The sequence below is a fragment of the Dasypus novemcinctus genome, chromosome 16, assembly GCF_030445035.2.
Source record: "Dasypus novemcinctus isolate mDasNov1 chromosome 16, mDasNov1.1.hap2, whole genome shotgun sequence".
In the NCBI taxonomy this organism is placed as follows: Eukaryota; Metazoa; Chordata; class Mammalia; order Cingulata; family Dasypodidae; genus Dasypus; species Dasypus novemcinctus.
The window spans coordinates 37,709,076-37,714,741 of NC_080688.1; the positions used below are offsets into that span (position 1 = coordinate 37,709,076).

Here is a 5,666-nt window from a genome sequence, read left to right on the forward strand (position 1 = left end):
CATTAGTGCAATTGATGAAGCAGTGTTATTATACTTATAATATTAACTGTAGTCCATAGTTCACATTAGGGTTCACTGTATTGTACAATTCTATGGTGTGTAAAACATTTTATTCTGACCACATATATACAACCTAAAATTTTCCATTTTAACCACTTTCAAAAATACAGTTCAGGGGTTGATTTCTGACGTGCATTGAGGGTAAAGGCTGTAGCTGCTGGGTTGTTGTTAGATCTTCTGTCCTTGTTGGTGTTGAAAGAGTGTGGACAAGATGCCAGAGCGAGATAGCGAACCGTTCTCCAACCCTTTGGCCCCAGATTGTGATGATGTGGATGATCCTCACTCCTTCCACCAATCAAAACTCACAAATGGAGACTTCAGGAAGCTTCTCATGACCCCAAGGGCAGCACCCACCTCTGCACCACCCTCTAAGTCACGTCACCATGAGATGCCAAGGGAGTCCAGTGAGGATGAAGACCCAGCTGTGCGAAGAAGGAAAAGGAAAAGTTATTATGCCAAGCTACGCCAGCAAGAACTTGAGAGAGAGCGGGAGCTAGCAGAGAAGTACCGGGACTGTGCCAAGGAACAGAGAGATGGGGCGAACAAAGATTATGAGGAAACTGAGCTGATCAGCACCACAGCTAACTACAGAGCTGTGGGCCCCACCACTGAGGTGGACAAATCAGCTGCAGAGAAGAGAAGACAGTTGATCCAGGAGTCCAAATTCTTGGGTGGTGATATGGAACACACCCATTTGGTGAAAGGCTTGGATTTTGCTCTGTTTCAGAAGGTACGACCTGAGATTGCCAGCAAAGAAAAAGAGGAGGAAGAACTGATGGAAAAGCCCCAAAAGGAAACCAAGAAAGATGAAGATCCTGAGAATAAGATTGAATTTAAAACACTCCTGGGCTGCAATGTTTATGGTATGCTCTTCAAGAGCACAGCATATGAGAGGAATGAGTATTCCTGCCAGGCCGCATGGCCTATGTGGTGGGCTTGGTTGATGAGTCTGCCGACACGGACATCCCCACCACTCTTATTCGCAGCAAGGCTGATTGCCCCACCACGGAGGCCCAGACCACACTGACCACAAATGGCATTGTCCTCAGTAAGCTCACCCAGATCCTTTCCTACCTGAGGCAGGGTACCCACAACAAGAAGCTCAAGAAGAAAGGTAAAGGGAAGTTGGAAGAGAAGAAACCTGAGGCTGACATGAACAATTTTTTTTTAAAGATTGATTTATTTATTTCTCTCCCCCACCCTCCTCCGCCCCAGTTGTCTGTTCTCTGTGTCTATTTGCTGCATGTTCTCCTTTGTCTGCTTCTGTTGTTGTCAGGGGCACAGGAATCTGTGTCTCTTTTTGTTGCATCATCTTGTTGTGTATGTGGCACCATTCCTGGGCAGGCTGCACTTTTTTCTCGCTGGGCAACTCTCCTTATGGGGTGCACTCCTTGCACGTGGGGCTCCCCTACACGGGGACACCCCTGCGTGGCTCGGCACTCCTTGTGCGTATCAGCACTGCGCATGGGCCAGCTCCACACGGGTCAAGGAGGCCCGGGGTTTGAACCGCGGACCTCCCATGTGGTAGACGGACGCCCTAACCACTGGGGCAATTCCGCTTCCTGAGAAGTTTTAAATTCTGATAAGGTCCCATTTATCTGTTTTTTCTTTTGTTGCTCATGCTTTGTGTATGAAGTCTAAGAAATCATTGCCTATCACAAGGTGCTGAATATGCTTCCTACTTTCTTCTAGGAATTTTATAAATCTGGCTCTTATATTTAGGTCTTTCACCCATTTTGAATTAATTTTTGTATATGGTATGAGGTGGGGGTCCACTTCATTATTTTCCATATGGATATCCAGTTCTCCCAAAATCGTCTGTTGAAGAGACTATTCTTGCACCTTGAGTGTTCTTGGCAGCCTTGTCAAAAAACAATTGGCCTGGGAACAGATGTCTTCTAAGAACAAGAAAACAAGCAACAAGCAAACAAATAAAAAATCCAACTTGGGAGCCAATGTGGCTCAGTGGTTGAGCGCAAGCTTTCCACATACGAGGTCTGGGGTTCAATCCCCAGGCCCTGGTAGCTCAAAAAACAAAACAAAACAAAAAAATCCCAAAACATCAACAACAAAAAACAATTGGCCATAGGTGTAAGGGTTTATGTCTGAACTTTCAACTCAGTTCCACTGGTCTGTATGTCTAGTCTTGTGCTGCTACCATGCTGCTTTGATTACTGTTCCTTTATAAGTTTTAAAATCGAGAAGTGCGAGTTCTCCAATTTTGTTCTTTTTCAAGATGGCTTTGGCTATTTGTGCTTACTCTTCCATATCAATGTGATGATTGGATTTTCCATTTCTGTGAAGAAGCCTGTCAGAAATATGATTGGGATTAGGTTGAATCTATGTATCACTTTGGGTAAAATTGACATTTTAAGAATATTTAGTCTTCTAATCCACAGCATGAAATGTCCTTCCGTTTATTTTAGTCTTCTTTGCTTTCTTTTAGTAACTGTGTAGTTTTCCATGTGCAATTCCTTTATATCCTTGGTTAAATTTATTCCTAGATATTTAAGTTTTGTTTTGTTTTAGTTGGTATTGTAAATGAAAATTTTTTGCTTGGTTTCCTTTTCACGTTGTTCATTACTAGTGTTTAGAAACACCACTGATTTTTGTGTGTTGATCTTGTATCCTGCACTTTGCCGAATTCATTTATTAGCTCAAGGAGCTTTGCTGTGTTCTCCCTCCTGCCCCCAGGGTTCTCGTGTATACAGGATCATGTCATCTGCAAACAGGGAAAGTAATAATATGCCTTTTATGTAAAGATGTGTAAAGGAGAAGCTGACCAAAAGCAGATATAATAATGATAATAACAGCAAAAAAAACCCACAAAACAATAGTAGTAGTTCCTGCTCACTTAACCCTGCAAGATGGACTTGGTCATTCCCAGCTGTAGATCCAGCCATTGGCTAGGCAGCCATTAGAGGGCAGAACTGTGGCTTGAACCCAAGTCCCCTCAACTCAAAAGCCCCTACTCCTGTGGCTGACCATGCAAGACAGAGCCTCGCTTCTGATGACCTGTGCCTGGACATTACCTGGGGGCTTGTTGGAGAACCTGGCCCATCGCAGACGGGTTCAAAATCTAGATTTTTAACAAGACCCTCAGTGGATTCACATGTACATGAAAGTTTGAGTAGCACTGGTTGCGATGACCCAAAAACTCATCCTACATCTTAATGCACATCAAGAGTCCCCTTGTTTTATGGTTGAAGAGCAAACATGTCACGCTAAGGATGAGAGTGAGGGACATCCTGGTTAGGAAGAAGGAAGTCCATGCTCTACCGACAGATTTGTGAATTTCTGAACCTCCCTTACCTGTTTCCTTCCTTGAAAAGTGAAGATGGGAGCTGCTGACCTTGCCAAAGCCAATTCAGATAATGCCTATTAAATTCTTTTTTTATCCCTTTGGATAAAGGTGCTTTTGAAAGAGAGGGTTTTGTCATGATCTCATTGTCTGGCAGCCCAGGTGGAGGAGGAGTCCAAGGGAAACCTGGGGCGTCCAGCAGGTGTGTGACTCAGGTGCTCGCACTGCTGACAGCAAGTGGCCCCAGGGGTGGAATGCGTGGGAGTGTCGAGCAACAATAGCTGAGCCCTGGGCGCCTGCTAGGATCCCCTTTCCGGCTGTGCTGAGGTTGCAGCAATGGCTGTGCCCGCCTGCCTGCCCTGGTGGCGTTGTCTGCTTCCCTCTGCTTTTCTGGGCTCCGGTTCCCCTGACACTTAACTAGATGGCGGTGATCAAGGCTGTGACGTGTGATGGTCTTTGCAAGGCTTCTGCTGGCCCCCGGCACCTCTAGATCTCCATTTACAACTCTTCACGCCTGTCCCCAAGCTCCTCCTGGCTGTCACGCCTGGGGCAGTTGACAAGCCTGGAAACAACCCTCGGCTCCCTCTGATGGGTTTTGCTTGGTTGTTCGGTTGATTTAATAATCCTACCTACCATATGTATGACGTTTTTAAACTTTTTATTCCTATTCTCTGATTTGATTCTCACGACAGGGCCTGTTAAGTGGAGGGGTGCGTTACATCATAAGGCATGCAGTGCGGGTGGGATTCATCCTCTACACAAATGAAGAAACCGATTCAGCGAGTGTAGGCACTTGCTCACAGACCCTTCCTCCCACCCCACAAGGTTTCTGGCCTTCTAAGCTTTGGGGTCTCAACTGTGCTGCTTAAATACCAACTAGGGTCACAAAATAGATGGTGTTGTGTTTGTTAGCCAGGGAGGGAGGAGGTTAACCAAGTGCTTGTTTGCATTTGTAGGATTCTTCCAAAGTCAGCATTTTCACCAGAGATTTAGGGTCCAGGTAGAAAACAATACGGCCACGTGATTCTTTAAAAGAATGTGTCTCCCCCCCCTCCCCCATTTGGACGTGCTGTTACTGCTGAGCACTAAAATAATATACACCTTTCTTATTTTTATTTATGATGCTAGGTTTAATCTTTTTCATTGTGGGGTTTTTTTTTTTTTCCTAATGGTGCTAAGTTTTAAGAAACAAAAAACTCAGGGAGAAAAGGCCAAATGAGATGGTTTAGGCTTGGCTTAGGAAAGCTCAGGTCTGCTCAGAACACGACCAGGAACAAGTCTCGATACCCTTGAGAAGCCGTGGCCTCTGTGGGTAAGATAGGCTATCGGAAGTGGAGGCAAATGGCCCAAGTGGCTGTTTAATGTCTTGGGCTTTCACAGCTTCCATTCCAAGCCAGTAACTCACTCTGGGCCCCCAGGTGACCTGTGCTCAACACCTCTAGCAATTTTCCCCGAGGTGGCTTATTCATTAGCAAGTGCGAGAAATTACTAATTAGCGCCCCTCTACTGTTTTAAAGCAGTCTAGGTTATTGGTGGATGTTTAAAAAGGAAAACAACTTCCCCTCCCATCCTCTTCCCTTTTGAGAGCTTGGATTAACGCTGGAGGACGTTTCCAGGAATGAAGCCACTTTGGCATTAAAGACTTTTTAAATTGAACAGATGGATGTAAAAAAATGCAAAAAAAATTTTAGAAAAATTTTTAAAAAAGCTATACCACCACCATCCTAACATGATGACTGTATTTTTATTTTTGTATGTTTTCTAGTTTTTGAGCACATACATATTTGCTTTGCTTGGTGGCAAGCTCGTTGTTGCCTACCATTTCATATTGATCTTTTTTCCACCTGATATTATATCATATATGTTTCCCCATGTTTCCATCTTGTTGTCACTTTTAGCGTGTGCACAGTGTTCATCATGCTGATATCTGCTGCTCAATCCCTTCCTTAGACATTTTGATTGTCTCTTGATGTTTGTGCTATTATTTATTTTTATTTCTCCCTACCCCCTCGTTGTTTTGCACTTGCTGTGTCTGTTCGTCTTCCTTGTCTTTTTAGGAGGCACCAGGAACTGAACCTGAGACCTCCGTTGTAGGAGGAATGTGCCTAGTTGCTTGAGCCACCTCTGTTCCCTGCTTTGTTGTGTCTCTCATTATGTTTTTCTTCTTGTGTCTCTTGTTAAGTCATCTTGTTGAGTTAGCTTGCCATGTCTGCCCATCATGTCAGCTCGCTGTCTTCTTCAGGAGTCATGGGGAGCCAAACTAGGGACCTCCCATGTGGGTAGGCAGGAGCTCAATCACTTGAGA

General features: G+C 44.6%; 1 pseudogene; it reads left to right on the plus strand.

The window, feature by feature from the left end:
• The first annotated feature begins 271 nt into the window (after positions 1-271).
• Positions 272-5,455, plus strand: LOC101445500 (protein Red pseudogene; annotated as a pseudogene).
• Positions 5,456-5,666: the final 211 nt, after the last annotated feature.